Genomic DNA, 18,416 nt, shown 5'->3' on the forward strand with positions numbered 1-18,416 from the left:
TCATGATTCTAATGATTGCCCTTGAGCTTTGTTGATGGTGATTGCTAATCGACCATTCCCTGTCCCGGTGTCCCGGTCGTCATTTACATCCCCCTGTTTCCCCCGGTGTCCCCGTTGTAGTTGTGTCCCTGTGTCCCGGTCGTCATTTATATTCCCTGTGTCCCGGTCGTCATTTGTATCCCGGTGTCCCGGTCTGTATATACATTCGTTTTTTAGTTTTGTTTTTCTCCTTTATTTTTTTCCTTTTTTTTTCTTTTTTAGCTTATTTAGATTTTTAGATTTTTTAGTTTTTTTATTAGTTTTTAGTTTTTTTTCTTTTTAGTTTTTTTGTCCCGGTCGTCATTTATATCCCCCTGTTTCCCCCGGTGTCCCCGTTGTAGTTGTGTCCCTGTGTCCCGGTCGTCATTTATATTCCCTGTGTCCCGGTCGTCATTTGTATCCCGGTGTACCGGTCTGTATATACATTCGTTTTTTAGTTTTGTTTTTCTCCTTTATTTTTTTCCTTTTTTTTTCTTTTTTAGTTTATTTAGATTTTTAGATTTTTTAGTTTTTTTATTAGTTTTTAGTTTTTTTTTCTTTTTAGTTTTTTTGTAGTTTTTACCTTCTTTTTAGTTTTGTTAATTTTTTTTTTTACTTATGTCCTGGTCGTCATTTATACTCCCTGTGTCCCGGTGCTTTGTTGATTGCTAATCGAACATTCCTTTTTTCCTGGTCGCTTTCTCTTTGAGTGTCGTCATTTATTTTTTTCTTTTTTAGTTCTTTTAGTTTTTACCTTTTTTAGTTTTTTTTTAGTTTTTTAGATGAAAATTTTTTTTAGTTTTTTCCTTTTTTTCGTTTTAGTTTTTTATTGGTTTTTACCTTTATGTTAGCTTATTTTTCAGTTTTTTCCTTTTTTTTTAGTTTTTTTTTTTATTTTTTATTTTTTTTAGTTTTTTACCTTTTTTTAGTTTTTTTAGTTTTTTTAGTTTTTTTAGTTTTTTAGCTTTTTTACTTTTTTTATTAGTTTTTAGTTTTTTTGTAGTTTTTGCCTTTTTTTTTAGTTTTTTCAGTTTTTTTTTAGTTTTTTATTGGTTTTTACCTTTATTTTAGCTTATTTTTCAGTTTTTTTCTTTTTTTTTAGTTTTTTTTAGTTTTTAGTTTTTTTAGTTTTTTACCTTTTTTAGTTTTTTTAGTTTTTTTAGTTTTTTAGCTTTTTTATTTTTTTTATTAGTTTTTAGTTTTTTTTGTAGTTTTTGCCTTTTTTTTAGTTTTTTTAGTTTTTTAGCTTTTTTATTAGTTTTTAGTTTTTTTTGTAGTTTCTGCCTTTTTTTAGTTTTTTTAGTTTTTTAGCTTTTTTATTTTTTTTATTAGTTTTTAGTTTTTTTTGTAGTTTTTGCCTTTTTTTAGTTTTTTCAGTTTTGACGTCACCTGATCCAGTTTTTTCAGGTGACGTCACCTGATCCACGATCCACAGATCCACAGACAACTTATTTTTATATATATAGATAGTTTTTTTTTTTACTTATGTCCTGGTCGTCATTTATACTCCCTGTGTCCCGGTGCTTTGTTGATTGCTAATCGAACATTCCTTTTGTCCTGGTCGCTTTCTCTTTGAGTTTCGTCATTTATTTTTTTCTTTTTTAGTTCTTTTAGTTTTTACCTTTTTTAGTTTTTTTTAGTTTTTTAGATGAAAATTTTTTTTAGTTTTTTCCTTTTTTTCTTTTTAGTTTTTTATTGGTTTTTACCTTTATTTTAGCTTATTTTTCAGTTTTTTCTTTTTTTTTAGTTTTTTTTTATTTTTTTTTAGTTTTACCTTTTTTTAGTTTTTTTAGTTTTTCTAGTTTTTTAGCTTTTTTACTTTTTTTATTAGTTTTTAGTTTTTTTTGTAGTTTTTGCCTTTTTTTAGTTTTTTCAGTTTTTTTTTAGTTTTTTATTGGTTTTTACCTTTATTTTAGCTTATTTTTCAGTTTTTTCCTTTTTTTTTAGTTTTTTTTAGTTTTTAGTTTTTTTAGTTTTTTACCTTTTTTTAGTTTTTTTAGTTTTTTTAGTTTTTTAGCTTTTTTATTTTTTTTATTAGTTTTTAGTTTTTTTTGTAGTTTTTGCCTTTTTTTAGTTTTTTTAGTTTTTTAGCTTTTTTATTAGTTTTTAGTTTTTTTTGTAGTTTTTGCCTTTTTTTAGTTTTTTTAGTATTTTAGCTTTTTTATTTTTTTTATTAGTTTTTAGTTTTTTTTGTAGTTTTTGCCTTTTTTTAGTTTTTTCAGTTTTGACGTCACCTGATCCAGTTTTTTCAGGTGACGTCACCTGATCCATCCACAGACAGACAGACAACTTATTTTTATATATATAGAAGATATCTATCTCTATTCACAGGTGGGACACAGGGACACAGCTACAATGGCGCGTAACTAATATGGCGCGTAACGACTTACGCGCGCGGGGGGCTTGGGGGGGGCGCGAAGCGCCCCACCAACTAGGTGTTGGGGTGGCGCGAAGCGCCACCCCAACAGCTAGTTTTATTATAAATGCAAGACTAGTAGGCAAGATAAATGTGACATTCTACGGAGCATAGGAATGATGTTACTGGTATTTCACGAACTGTTTAGAACACCCCTTTGACTGACCGTGTCTCAAACAGTAATCTGATCAAAAAAGAGTTCAATTCGGCTTTCTAAAGTCAGAATGAAAAAAAGGCAAATTTTAAAGATGGCTATGATGAGTTTTGTGTATTAAGGATGACAGATTGTGAGAGATTGCCTTTTTCGGCCAACCACCCAGAGCTAAACAAAAAACAAATCGTCCTCAAATCAATTGGGGTAAATTTCATACGTGCTTTTTTATTTCGTCACTGTTCATTCAATTTACGGGTACAGGGTTGAAACAAAAGTGACTCGTGGCAAAATGTAAGGGAATATAAAATTTTGGCTATATGCATGCACGATAGGGGGCTTAAGGCTAGAATATAGTGGAACTGCAGTCAAAATGTCTTAATAACAATAAGTTTCGATGAAGTAAGAATTGTTTTCATAGCATTTTCCCCTGTCAACAGCGTCAATCCTTGGATTATAACCAAACGCATGCTTCTATGGCCAGAAAATATAAACCTACTTAGTTTAAAATCGTGACAATTTAAATGTAGTTAGTTAACTTGGTAACAGCATTACAAAAGTTAAAGACAGATTCTTTTGCATAAAATAGATTGATGTGAAGATTAAAGCATGAAATAAAAGAATGCATCTGTGAAAAACCAGGTTAAACGAGTTTGAATGGAAGAGCTTTTTTTCTTTTTGATCAGACTTATAATGAACTAGTCTGATTGGAGTTCTTGTGAAGCAAACATTAGGTGGAGAGCATCCCCATTATTTAGTAGGTTGCATTTATATCGATTTCTGGATTAAATTTTATAACAAGGGAGAAATAATGAACGGAAAAATAGCAGCGCCTTCTCCATTAAAAATTTTGGGTACTTCTATGGCATAGCGCCTATAGAAACAAATTTGGACTATATATTTGCACATTAGGGAGGGGGATGGGGGGGGGGGGGGTAAAGTATAGGGGATGTGCACGCAAAGTTTTTTAGATACAATTATTCTGCATATTGTAAAGTAAGAATTGTTTTCTAAATTCACAGAGCACAAATGTTTTAGCCCGCCCTGTGCAAATATATAGCCCATATTATATATTTCCCATCTATTCTGTCACTTGTCTTTGTTTTCTGCGCTAAGCTGAAAGAAACGAACAAAGAAACCGGTTTTACAGTGCGTCAATGGATGAAGAATTGGTAAATACGAATAAAGTGAACTTACAACTAGATGCCGTTTCTTATGCTCTTTCTGAACATAATCGCTTTTCTTGCAAACTCAATTTTAAGCCCTTTTAGGACCCTTGAAAATAACAATATCATTATATATTTTTTCTTGTAAAAATGGGTTATAACAATTGTTTCAAGCTTACTATTAATTGTAAAATTATGCGTTGTGAATCGTAACATGGATTTGTCAAGATTAAGTTGAATAATGAACAAAAAAATAAAAACAAACCTTCCATGTTTACTTCTTATTCTGTTGGGTCGCTTATCAACTGTCGTTTCACCAATATGTCAAAAATGTCAAAGCCGACAGACGAAACATGGCGGATAGAAAAATGAATTTTTGTTTGAATTTTGTATTGTACTTATCATGATAAATCAATGCTCGTGGTTTATTTAACTTTAAAAATGGATTTATTTTCAAAAAGTAAATTTGGAACCAACGTTTTAAGCCTTCTCTACGCCCAAAAACTAAAAATTTTTGGGTCAATTTTAAGGGCCCAATAAGGGCTTTAATTTGAATTTGGGAGAGAAGCGATTAGTATATTTTTAAAGAACATAAACGAGGCGTGAAGTGGTATGTTCATTTAATTCGTAAGTCATTTATCCTGTAATTATTTTTGCTGGGGAAGGACAGGTTTTTCTTTTCACGGGTGTACTAACAGTTTAAAATGCACTTAGAAGGGGGTGCTTTGAAATACATCCTTTTTTTCCTCAAAATTACCCTTTAGTTAGAATAAGTAAAGACTTGGCAATAAATAATTGAAACAGGACAAGTAACATGAACTTATCCTGTAATATGAACATCGAAATATTTACCAAAGAACTGAACATAGGCATTTAATTCGTGTCATTTATCCTGTAATTTTTTTCCGCTGGGGAAGGGCAGGGTTTTTTTTCAAGGGGGTACAAAAAAAACAGTTTAAAGTGCACTTTAAAAGGGGTGTCTTGAAATACACCCTTCGTTACCACAAACTGGTTGATTATTGCATGATCCTGCTCAAAGAAAGCACTATGGCACTTTCGCTTGTAATAGATGTGAAGGTTTGTTCAAGGTATTGATAGAATAGAAGAGAATCGGTTTTATTTGCACAATCTCTCGTAACTAGATATAACAGGGTTTTTCAGAGTATTGACCAGATATAACAGGTTTTTATGGCACTTGGTATTAACCTCGAAAAAAAGGCAAGCCTATTAATTCGGAAAAAAAGAAAAAATTAAGTATTTTTAACTTACGAACGGTTGATCAGATCTTAATGAAATATTATGTTTGGAAGGATACCGTGTCTCAGAGCTTTTATTTTAAATCTCGACCGGATCTGGCAATATTGGGGGGAGTTGGGAGGGAGAAACCTAAAATCTTGGAAAACACTTAGAGTGGAGGGATCGGGATTAAACTAGGTGGGAAAAATAAGCACAAGTCCTAGATACATAATTGACATAACCGGAACAGATCCGCTCTCTTTGAGGTAGTTGGGGGGGGGGGGGGTAGTTCTGCAAAATTAGAAAAAATGACGTATTTTTAACTTACGAAGGAGTGATCGGATCTTCATGAAACTTCCTATCTAGAAGGACCTCGTAACTCAGATCTCTAATTTTAAATCTCAACCGGATGCAGCGTCACTGGAGGGACTGGGACCAGAAATCTTAGAAAATACTTAAAGCGGAGAGATCAGGATGAAACTGGATGGGAAGAATAAAAACCTGTCTAAGACACGTGACTGACATTGCTGGACCAGATCCGTTCTCTCTGGTAAAGTTGGGGGGAGGGGGTAATTCGGAAAAATGAGGTATTTGTAACTTACGAACGGGTGATCAGATCTTAATGAAATTTCATATTTAGAAGGATCTTGTGCTTTAAAGCTCTTTTTTATAAATTCTGACCAGATCCTGTGACATTGGGGAGAGTTGGAGGGGGAAACCAGAATTCTTGGAAAACGTGAAAATTGGGGTGTTTTTATCTTACGAATAGGTTATCGGATCTTAATGAAACTTGATATATAGAAGGATCTTATGTCTTAGATGCTCCAATTTCGACTCGAATTGAATCCGGGGACATAGGGGGCTGGAGGAGGGAAACAGAAATCTTGGAATACGCTTAGAGTGGAGAGATCGGGATAAAACTTGATGGGAAGAATAAGCATAAGTTCTAGATACGTGATTGACATAATTGGAACGGATCTGATCTCATTGGAGGAGCTGGGAGGCATCAATTTGGAAAAAATAGAAAAATTGAGGTATTTTTAACTTAAGAATGGGTGACCGGATCTTAATGAAATATGATATTTAGCAGAAATTCATATTTCAGAGCTCAAATTTCAAATCCCGACTAGATCTGTTGAAATTGGGGGGAGTTGGAGGGGGAAATCGGAAATCTTGGAAAACGCTTAGAGTGGAGGAATCGGGATGAAGCTTGGTAGATACAATAAGTAAATGTCGTAGATACGCGATTGACGTAACCATACTGGATTTGCTCTCTTTCGGGGAGTTGGGGGAGTGGTTCAGTGCTTTGGCGAGTTTGGTGCTTCTGGACATGCTAGGACGATGAAAATTGGTAGGCGTGTCAGGGAGCTGCTCAAATTTACTTGATAAAGTCGTTTTCCCAGATTTGACCATCTGGGTGCTAAAGGGGGAGGAAAAATTAGAAAAAATGAGGTATATATAACTTATGAGTGGGTGATCGGATCTTAATGAATTTTGATATTTAGAAGGACATCGGGACTCAGAGCTCTTATTTTAAATCCCGACCGGCATTAAGCCTCTGATTTTCCTTTTAAATCAATCTATTGATTCTTATAATTTTGTTAGAGCTCATACCAGACGAGCTCTCTGGCTCTTAGCTCTTCTGGCCTCGTCACAAGTGCCATATGAGCTCTTATCTCTTGTTTTCAAGGTATTGACTAAATATAACAAGTTTTTTCAAGTATTGACTAGATATAAGTTTTTTTTCTAGGTATTGACTACATATAATTGGTTTTTTCAAGGTATTAATTAAATATAACAGTTTTTTTTATAATATTGACTATTTCTAAGATTCTTATATTTATTGTTTCTTCTTTTTCATTAAAATCACTCTACACCAGCTTTGCTTTTCAATGTTTTTGCTTATCAACCTATCCATGAAAGGTTGTCTAACAGTTCGTGGTAACGAACTGTAGTAAGTAGCGACCCGGCTCAATAGTAACCAAAACTCTAAAAAACAGAATTATGATACCAATAGCTACATCAAAAGAATTGCATTTTAATGCTGATTTTGAATATATAAGTTATTCAGCGTAGTCAAAAAACCTTATAACTATGCCTTATGGGACGATTTACTCCCCCACAGTCCCCGTGGGAGGGGCCACAAGTTACAAACTTTGACCAGTGCTTACATATAGTAATGGTTATTTGGAAGTGTACAGAAGTTTTCTGAGGGATTTTTAGGTAGGGGGGGGGGGGTGAGAAGAGGGAAATATTTTGGGAGAACTTTCCTTGTAGTAATTTCTCATGGGGGAAGAAAAGTTTCATGAAGGGAGCGCAGGATTTTCTAGCATTATTAAAAAAAACAAAGAAAAAATAAATATGAAAAAGTTCTGTTATAAAATAACAGAAATTATTACGCAAAGGATGGGCTCACCTCCTCCTAATACTTCGCTCTTTACGCTAAAGCATTTTTAGTAATTTCAGCTATTTATTCTACGGCTTTTGTGATTCAGGGGTCATTCTTAAAAAGTTGGGACAAAATTTAAGCTTTAGTGTAAAGAGCGAGGTACTGACGAGGGGTTGAGTCCCTTCATATATGTAATAAAAACATGAGAATACAGAAGTTTACGCTTAAAAAAATTTTATGCTTCAGACTTTTTTTTATAGATTGTTTTGAATTCAATGCATCGATATCACCTTCGTGTACAACTGGTCAAGCTGAAACTCGGTCAGACGCATCCCCCAAAAGCATTTGAAGGCGAAGACTATCGAGCCTACCTTTTTCCCGAGACAACTTTTACCGATGTCACTGCCTATCAGAACCAGCTTGTAAGTTTTTATCGTAATACTACAACAAACAACATACCGCAACACCAAGTTCTCTGAAACCAACACTACTGCATATACTTCTCCGTCCAATCTGTTCAAATTTTCACTCTTTTTTCCGCTCCTATGACGTTTTAACTTTCTTTGAATCATTTCTCAGGACTTTTATCTACTGGGACTAGCTGCTTTTCATTGGGTCTCAGACGTATGACCAAAAGGAATTTTTTTTTTTTAATTCTGCCATCCTTCATTTTTAAAAGTCGGCTTAGCTATCCCTTTACTTTCATTTTAGCCCAAGAAAGTGGGCTCAAGCTCCGTTTTCGTACCCTAGTGCTTATTTTGCTATATTACTTATAGAAAAGGCAGCTAGTTGTCTTGCTTTAAAAAATACTGCCTTTTCGAAAAGACTACCAAACTTACCTTTGTCCTGAAGCAACTGATGCAGCTGTTATTGTCACTCAGAGCTAGCTTGTTAGTTTTTACCATATACAATTTATATGGTAAAAGTTATGTATAAAATGGTAAATATATGGTAAAATTTAGGATATGGTAAAAAGTTTTTACCATATGCAATATATAATTATATATGCAAATAATGTAGCGTGTCTTTCTTAAAAATAACTTGCTTACCGTAGGCGTAACACTAAAATAGCACTTTTTGGTGATACAATACAGTTTGTCAAATTCGGTTTTTGCCCATTCAGTGTGCGCAAACAATTCCATATAGGTAAGCTGACATTCCTAGCTGCCTGCCTTGCTACCCTTTTATAGGCTAAGTTACCATCTCAAGTCTTCCCGACTCGTAAGAGAATTGTTAGATACCTACTCTGCTTTGTATTGGCTTAAAGGTTTGGTAAAAACGTAGCAAAGCAATTAAAATAATTAAGTAAGCCAAAGGGGGTTATTTTCAGCTGTTGGAAAAAATGGAAAAGACAAAGGGGATGTTTTGGCTAAGACGATTCCCTTAAAGATAGAACCCATTTATTACTATTTTTACTATCACTATTTATCAAACAGTTCGTGGTAACGAACTGTAGTAAGGAGCGACCCGGCTCAATAGTAACCAAAACTCTAAAAAAATGAATTTTGATATCAATAGCTACATCAAAAGAATCGCATTTTAATGCTGATTTTAAATATATAAGTTTCATCAAGTTTAGTTTTACCCATCAAAAGTTACAAGCCTGAGAAAATTCGCCTTATTTAAGAAAATAGGGGGAAACAAACCCCTAAAAGACGTAGAATCTTAACGAAAATGACACCATCAAATTCAGCGTATCAGAGAACCCTACTGTAGAAGTTTCATACTCCTATCTACAAAAATGTGGAATTTCGTATTTTTTGCCAGAAGACAAATCACGGGTGGGTGTTTTTTTTTTTTTTTTTTTTTTTTTTTTTTTTTTTTTTTTTTTCCCAGGGGTCATCGTATCGACCAAGTGGTCCTAGAATGTCGCAAGAGCGCTCATTCTAACGGAAATGAAAAGTTATAGTGCCCTTTTTAAACGACCAAAAAAATTGGAGGGCATCTAGGCCCCCTTCCACGCTCATTTTTTCCCAAAACCAACGAATCAAAATTTTGAGATAGCCATTTTGTTCAGCATAGTCGAAAATCATAATAACTATGTCTATGGAGATGACTTACTCCCCCACAATCCCTGGAGGAGGGGCTGCAAGTTACAAACTTTGACCAGTGTTTACATATAGTAATGGTTATTGGGAAGTGTACAGACGTTTTCAGGGGGATTTTATTTTGTTTGGGGGTGGGGCTGAGGGGAGGGGGCTATGTTGGAGGATCTTTCCTTGGAGGAATCTGTCATGGGGGAAGAAAAATTCAATGAAAAGGGCGCAGGATTTTCTAGCATTACTATAAGAAAACAATAAAAAATAAATATGAAAACGTTTTTTCAAATGAAAGGAAGGGGTAGCATTGAAACTTAAAACGAACAGAGATTATTACGCAAATGAGGGGTTCTAAAAATACTTTAGCATAAAGAGCGAGGTATTTAGGAGGAGATAAATACCTCGCTCTTTATGCTAAAGTATTTTTAGTAATTTAAACTATTTATTCTACGGCCTTTCTGATTCAGGGGTCATTATTAAAGAATTGGGACAAAACCTACGATTTATTGTAAAGAGCGAGGTATTAACGAGGGTACAAACCCCCTCGTATACATAATAAAAATATAAGATTATGAAAGTTTGTTACGTAAGTTAATTCTTAAATTACGTATATTTTTTACTAATAAAAACATTCGTTAAAAATTTAAAGTTCTGGTTGCATTCTTAAGTAACCGAAAAATTGGAGGGCAACTAGACTTCCTTTTCCACCCTTTATTTCTCAAAATCGTCTGATCAAAACTAAGAGAAAGCCATTTAGCCAAAAAAAGAATTAATATACAAATTTCATTTTAATAATTTATGTGAGGAGAGCCAAAACCAAACATGCATTAATTCAAAAACGTTCAGAAATTAAATAAAAAAAAACTAATTTTTTTAGCTGAAAGTAAGGAGCGACATTAAAACTTAAAACGAACAGAAATTACTCCGTATATGAAATGGGTTGTCCCCTCCGCAATCCCTCGCTCTTTACGCTAAAGCTTTTAATTGTTTTAAAAAATAGAATTGTGGCAAAGAGTCAAACTTTAGCGTAAAGAGTGAGGGATTGTGGAGGGGACAACCCATTTCATATACGGAGTAATTTCTGTTCGTTTTAAGTTTTAATGCCGCTCCTTACTTTCAGCTAAAAAAATTAGTTTTTTTTATTTAATTACTATAGGAGCTATTTATATATAACTTTTCCCCCTCCTTTTCAAGAGCTGAAGATGCCTTGGTGGAGGGTCTTTACTAAAATAACTGGTTTTTCTTTTCCTTTTTACTTACTGAAAATCACCCTCGTTTTCTTTTTAATTTGGTTTTGTTTTCTTCACTTTTGTCGAAAGTCTTGTATAGCTAGTGTGATCTCAGGAAGCTTTTGCTGGAAGGCGTAGGGATGATTTGAGAGTTATCATCGTCTCTAAAGGTTTTTTAATCCTGGATTGTGTGCTGATTTTTAGCTGATATACGTAAAAAGCTTTACCTTATATAAAAAAAAAAAAACAGCCGCTCTCCAATGATACATCTATATTTATAAGAATTGTTATTCCACGATTTTTTTTCGGGATGAGGGGTATTTACAAAAAAACTTAAAACACATCTAAAATTTATTTTATACACATTTTTGTTAGTTCTTACGATTCTTTTTTTTTGGGGGGGGGGTCAAAGTCCCTCCACCCCCTGGATGCAACCTAGAGCCATGACAAGGACAGTACTCGGTCTAGAGTGCAAGTCAGGTATAGATTTTTATGTTTTGAGTTCGATGCGTAATTTCTAGTTGCAACACATGGGTAGCGTCCGAATTTCATTTCTAACTTATGATACGACTTGTCAGAGAGCTTTGCTTTTATTTAAGGACAGCCAATCGTTCGTTAGGTTTTTAACCGTTTAATAGTTTAATTGCCATTTTGCAATTCACGTATTCGAAAATAACTTTCTGAATATTTTTTTTCAAATATCAGAAGCCAATTATACAAGTATATTACTAGTATGTGACTCATCTAATGTTATTAACACGATCTATCCTGATGTTCATTATTGAATTAAGAAATAGCTTTGGGTTTCAATTTATTTCCTTTCATCATCAAATACCAACAAAAAATGGCATAAAACAAGTAGGTTCATACAAGCGATATTTACCTTTTTATTCCACTATTTTATTTATTATATCATTACTGTTTATTTGTTTATGCGTAAAATACGAGAAACCAATTTCATCAGGTATATTATATGAACTCTCTAATGTAATTAACATAACTCATCCTGATGTTCATAACTGTATTTAAATATAGTTTTGATTTTAAATCCTATCATCATCATAAAAAAAAAAAAAATCATGGCGAGATACAGTTTGATATATGAGCTATTTACCTTACTTTTGTGTCACATTCGTGACTTCTAATATACATCATTCTGTTATGTTTCTTGCCCATAAATTAGGACGGGCAATATATTTGGCATATTGTCATAGGACGGTCAATGTCAATGAATAAAATAATTCATACATTGAAGCACTGCTAAGAAGGTGCTTTGCCTGCTAAGGATTCATTTGCTGATATAATTAAAGAAGAAAAATAAAAGGTTTCTACTAATAAAAGGTTTTTTCTGTTTGTAGTTTTTACCATGGTTCATGACGACATATATGAAAATAAACATGAAGAAACTTCAGAAGAAGAAAATCGAATTATATGTGACGTCAATCTCGCTTGTCCATCACCAATTTTAGAAAATGAAGGTATATAAAATAAGATCAGATTTATTCTTCATGAAATATGCATACAGTATTATTATTCATATATTGCCCGTCCAATATTTATGCCCGTCCTAATTTACTATATGTAAATATTAAAAAATTGTAAATAAATAGATATGTACATGTTTATTAAAATTATTGATTATTGTTATTGTATAGTCAATAAATTATTGATTATTAAATTATTATGGTTTCTCACTAGTAATCATGGATACAGATGTTTAACAATGGGTACCGGCGGGGGTGGAGGATTTTGGATAATGTCAAATTTGTATGGATGGCGTTGTATCTTTTTCAGCCAGTCTAAAAAGTCAAAATGAGCGTTATTAGGCCCCAATTTTTTAAGATTGAGAAGTCTTTTAAATAAAAATGGGAGAAGGGGTAGCTAGTCTCCTAAGTTGGTAGCCTTAATTCGCGTGGTTGTAATCAGAATTTTTTTAAGGAGGGGTGAAGAAAAAAAACATGTTTTCAGGGGTCATTCTTAAAGAATTGGGACAAAACTTAAGATTTAGTGTAAAAAGCGAGGTATTGACGAGGGGACAAACCCCCTCACATACATAATAAAAAAATAAGAATATAAAAGTTTGTTAGGTAAGTTAATTCTTAAGTTACGTATATTTTTTACTAACAAAAACGTTCGTTAAAAATTAAAAGTTCTAGTTGCCTTTTTAAGTAGCCGAAAAATTGGGGGGCAACTATGCCTCCTTCCCCACCTCTTATTTCTCAAAATCGTCTGATCAAAACTAAGAGAAAGCCATTTAGCCAAAAAAAAGAATTAATATGCAAATTTCATTTTAATAATTTATGTGCGGAGAGACAAAATCAAACATGCATTAATTCAAAAACGTTCAGAAATTAAATAAAAAAAACTAGTTTTTTTTAACTGAAAGTAAGGAGTGACATTTAAACTTAAAACGAAAAGAAATTACTCCGTATGTGAAATGGGTTGTTCCCTCCGGAATTCCTCGCTTTTTACGCTAAAGTTTGACTCTTTGCCACAATTCTACTATTTAAAACAATTAAAAACTTTAGTGTAAAGAGCGAGGGATTGCGGAGAGGACAACTCATTTCATATACGGAGTAATTTCTGTTCGTTTTAAGTTTAAATGTTGCTCCTTACTTTCAGTTAAAAAAAACTAATTGTTTTTATTTAATTTCATAAATGAATTAATGTTCCCAAAAATTACTCTAGTAAGTTTTATCTGCAAATTAAATAAAAAAACAAGTTTTTTTTTAACTAAAGTAAGGAGCGACATTAAAACTTAAAACGAACAGAAATTACTGTATATGAAAAGGGCTTTTCCTCCTCAACGCCCCGCTCTTTACGCTTAAGTTTGACTCTTTCTCTTAACTCTACTTTTTTAAATAGTAAAAAACTATGAGGGGGTTCACCCCCTCGTCAATACCTCGCTCTTTACACTAAAGCTTAAATTTTGTCCCAATTTCTTAAGAATGACCACTGAATCACAAAGGCCGTAGAATAAATAGTTGAAGTTACTTAAAATATTTTAGCTTAAAGAACGTGGTATTACGAGGAGTTAAACCCCTCATATGCGTAATAATTTCTGTTCATTTTAAGTTTTAATGATGCTCCTTACTTTCAGTAGAAAAAACTTTTCATATTTATTTTTTCATTGTTTTTTTAAAATGATAGAAAATCCTTCATTGAAATTATTTTCCTCCATGAAATATTCCTTCACGGAAAGATCCACCCACGTAACCTCCCCCCATCAAATTCTCTCCCCCTCCCCCCAAACCAAAAAAAAAATACCCTGAAAACGTCTTTACACTTCCCAATAGCCATTACTACATGTAAACACAGGTCAAAGTTTGTAACTTTCAGCCCCTCCCACGGGGACTGTGGGGGAGTAAGTCGTCCCCAAAGACATAGTTATTAGGTTTTTCGACTATGCTGAATAGAATGGCTATCTCAGAATGTTGATATGTTGACTTTGGGGAAAACATGAGTGTGGGAATCATAAATATTCTGTTATATTCTAAAATATAGAAAAGCTATGTGTACTACCAAAGGGTACTCAACATATTCTAAGAAATTTTCAGGCATCCCTTCGATTGGCTAATATATCCCAAAAGAGGCCCAGATATTTTTTTTCTGTTGGCCTTGAAATTTATATCCTAAATTTGTTGGCCAAAGGGATCCCAGAGTAAAAACAATTATAATAGTTATTCATTTAACTGAAAATTGGGTCCACAAAGCATAGCAGCCAAAAAGTACTAGTAGGGAAAATCCAAAAAAAAGTGGAGCTGCTACGCATGACGTCCCAGCTCCGCGTATGACGAGTAAGGTACGGACGTATGACGATCAGGGACGTAAGACGTATTATTAAGAATTATACTGACTGGTGACGAGTAAATATACAAGCTATTCAAGGATTAACCAAACTTCCATTCTTATAATTAATTTTCATGTATATATAGTGTTAATGGTTTCACAACCAAGAACTAACTTTTACATACAAATTCCAAAAAAAGCAGCAGTAGAAAAACTAAAATTAATAATAAAAGTGCAAATATTTTGGCTTCACAACTTGAAACCATTAACAATGGGAGAAAAATCACTATGCAAAAAGACAAAACAAAATCCAAAGAAAGGTCACTTTTAAATGTGACTTTACTCATTGATTCGCCTGTTTTATAATTTCTAATTGTTTTTGCTTTGTTTGTTATTATGTAGGTTTCGTCTAAGTATGAGATCAATTTCATTGTTTTTTTCTCTTTTAGCAGTTGTTAGTTAAGTTCGGATTAGTGTGCTCCCTTTGTTTCCTCATGTTTTATCCAAGCTAGGCTCTTTAACCCCTCGATAAAGGCTTCCAGATTGGAAGACGAAACATTCGGACTTATATCGTTGCTTTTTTGCATCGAGTAGTCTTTCATTTTTTACTATGTTAAATATTTTATACTGATTATTTAAACATACGTAATCAATCTAGGATCTTTAGCTACATGAATTGTTTCATCAAACTTTTATGAATTTTAGGCTCCATATTCACTCTATACTTACATTAGAAATGCAAAAAAACGATACATTTACCAAAAACTGATCTTACTTAACCTAAAATTTGCTGATTTTATGACGGGTAAAACACTATTTAGAGCTTTTAAAATTACTTTTATTATTTTCGATATGTTACTTATTTTCTCCTTCTATTCATGTTTTGTTGGGTTTTCAATAAAGAGCTTTTTTTAGACTTAAATTTCTATTTTGTTTCCTCTCTTTTTAACCCCTCAATAAAGGATTCCAGATCTGAAGCCAAATACATTTGGACTTTGTTTTGTTATTTTTCGCATCACTTTTATTGTCTTCTATTTTATTTCTCACTATTCCAATTTTATATCTTTGGCTACATTAATTGTTTCATCCAATTTTTATCTATTTCAGGTTTCATAATCGCTCTTTACTTTAATCAAAAACGCCAAAAAAATACTAAACCTTTACCAAAAATATCTTACTTAGCTAAAATTGTATACTAAAATTTACTGATTTTATGACAGTTGAAAGACTATATAGACCCTCAATATGAATTAATGTGAATATGAATAATTTTATTCATATTAATATGAATCATTTTCAATAAATTACTTATTTTCTCCTCCCAATTTTTGTTGCGTTTTCAGTAAGCACTTGTTTTTTAGATTTCTACAAGTATTGTGAATTATATTAGGTGTTTTTGAGTTATTGTGAATAGGTATTGTGATATCTACTGTAATAAATTTAAATTATTGCCATGTTTCTTCACACTTCCTGTGAGTTGCTTTTGATTGTAATTTTAAGATTCGACGTATAAATATTCCTTCTTCTGGACTAACCACTATTTATTTTAGATTTTTAACATTTTATCAATTTAGCTTTACAAAATTTTTATTCGATTGTAAATTTTTGAAGTAAATTTCAGCTTAACTTCATCCAATCCCCCCCCCCTTTCCCCCAACCCTTTCTTTGGATATAGCTTTAGGCTATATGCTAAAGTTTGCTGTGTTATTTTTCAAATTGGCACAGTTAAAGATAAATAAGCACACACAATAATGTAAACCAACGAGATGAGTAACCTCCTATTGTCCTAGGACTATATCCAGGCATAAGTGGGAGAAGAGGCTAGGATGTAGCCCACTACCACACCTCCGTCAAAGGTTTTTTATTTGTCCGCCTCATCTCGCTCGGGCCTTTGGACCCTTTAACTGTGACCTGACTTCACATCAATCTGTTCAGATCAGTAATTCAGACTGCTCAGATCAATAATTCATTAGCTAGAGTTTTTCAGGTTTCAAGGTTTTATTTCCTTTTTGTTTCAGGTAATTTGAGCCGCACCCCACTCATGATCTATTAATTGCTTGTATCACGTGATTAGAGTTATAGATGTCGCTACTTAAACACAATCACTGGATATAGCAATATAGATTGCTTGGAACTTAAATCAGGAACCTTTTCATAGATGGATAGAAACAGATTTGAAATGCTACAAATTAAAATCAACCTTAGTGTTTGCTTCACAAGAACAAGAATCAGTTCAGTCTACTTTTTGTAGATATTTTTGAAAATAAATCTGTTGTAAGTTTGTTTGAGTCTTCTCTAAAAGTAGAGCCATTCATTAGCAAGACTACAAATCACACAGTTTAATTTTATATCCAAAATACAGTACAATCCACCCTCCCCTCTCCCAGGAACATTTACAAACTAAAATTATTTGGGTCTTAGACTTACAGTTTCTCATATTAGAAGTAGTACAGTCTCACAGTTCTGGAAGTATATATCACGCCTTAGGCAAGAAAGTGAATTCTAACCAAAATAGTTATGTTTAAAAAAATACCCGGGGCGTCAAACTCTCTTGGAAGTCAATCAAATCCTGACTGCGAGAAGTATACAAGGGCTTACCGCCCTACTCTGTTCAAAGTTTCACCCTTTCTCCCTCTTTGATCATTTATAATTGCAACTTCCGGCCCACTCGTAGCGGCCGATTACTTCAATTAGCACTATAATGAAAGTTGAAAAGCAAGCTTTTCAGCCCCCCCTCCCCCAGCTGAAACTTAGGGACTTCGTAAATCTCGTCAAAACCTACATAATTAAAGCATCCCTGGATATAGATCAGATGTCTTTAGTATACCTTTGCCTTTACGGTGCTATATGGCTCATTTTCACTGATCTTGGGAGATTGAATCCAACGTTGGATCCGATCCAACGTTGAATTTTTTTAATTGCTTAAAAAAATAGTCGAGAATATTGCAGAAAAAAAGCCCTCAAATATTTTTATTACCAACTATTAAAAAATAACGCAAAAACTGCGTTAAAGTTACCCCCCCCCCCTAAAAAAAGATTAAGGAGCACCGTACACACTTTACGAAAGAATTAATAGAACTGTGTTAAGTTACCATCTAGTGTGTCTCTTTAACTCAAAGAAAACGCTTGTACAAAAAAAGAGAAAAAAAATACAGTTATCATTAATATTTTTATATTAAAAATTTTTATATACAGTTAACTTCGTTCAAATATTACAAGTATGTCTATCACAACACAGAAATTTAAAATAATCACATTCGCGAGTGAACATAAAAGTCGAATTAAAAATGAACATATATAAAAGATGTGCATATAGTCAAACAGTATAGCCTAGTATATAGCATATAGCCTTAGCATATAGCCTAGAGCAATATCCAGAGAAAGTGTTGAAATAGATCTGCATATTCTAGCAAATGATTTTGTCTATGGAAAAGTTTTTTTTCGAAGTTGGATTAATATCAGAGATTATATCAGATTTAATCTGGATTATATAAGAGATTAAAGGTTGAATGTTGAGGGCTCTAAAATTTTACTCTTTCTCTCAAAGCTACTTTTTAAAACAGTAAGAAACTTTAGCGTAAAGAGTGGGGCGTTGAGGAGGGAACAGCCTCTTTCATATACGGAGTAATTTCTGTCCGTTTTAAGTTTTAATATTGCTCCTTACTTTCAGGCAAAAAAACTTTTTCTATTTTTTATTTACCCTACTTTTTTTTAGTTACTAGTTACCCTCCAATTTTTTGATTATTTAAAAAGGCAACTAGAACTTTTATTTTTTTTTTTACTAGCGTTTTTATTAGTAAAAATGTACTTAACTTACGAATTAACTTACGTAACGAAATTCTATATTCGTGTGTTTTTACTACATGTATGAGAGAATTCACCCCTTCGTTAGTACCTCGCTCTTTACACTAAAGCTTAAATTTTGTTCCAATTCCTTAAGAATGACCCCTGAATCACAAAGGCCAAAGAATAAATAGTTGAAA

At 32.9% G+C, this 18,416-nt stretch overlaps 1 long non-coding RNA gene across 1 annotated transcript; it reads left to right on the top strand.

Annotated features, from left to right (window-relative positions):
- Positions 1-3,181: 3,181 nt before the first annotated feature.
- Positions 3,182-16,716, top strand: LOC136042198 (uncharacterized). The gene is made up of 4 exons (XR_010621198.1): positions 3,182-3,342; positions 7,637-7,798; positions 12,003-12,122; positions 16,452-16,716. It is a non-coding gene; the product is annotated as an uncharacterized LOC136042198 (long non-coding RNA).
- Positions 16,717-18,416: the final 1,700 nt, after the last annotated feature.

This window comes from Artemia franciscana, unplaced genomic scaffold, assembly GCF_032884065.1.
Source record: "Artemia franciscana unplaced genomic scaffold, ASM3288406v1 PGA_scaffold_74, whole genome shotgun sequence".
Lineage (NCBI taxonomy): Eukaryota > Metazoa > Arthropoda > Branchiopoda > Anostraca > Artemiidae > Artemia > Artemia franciscana.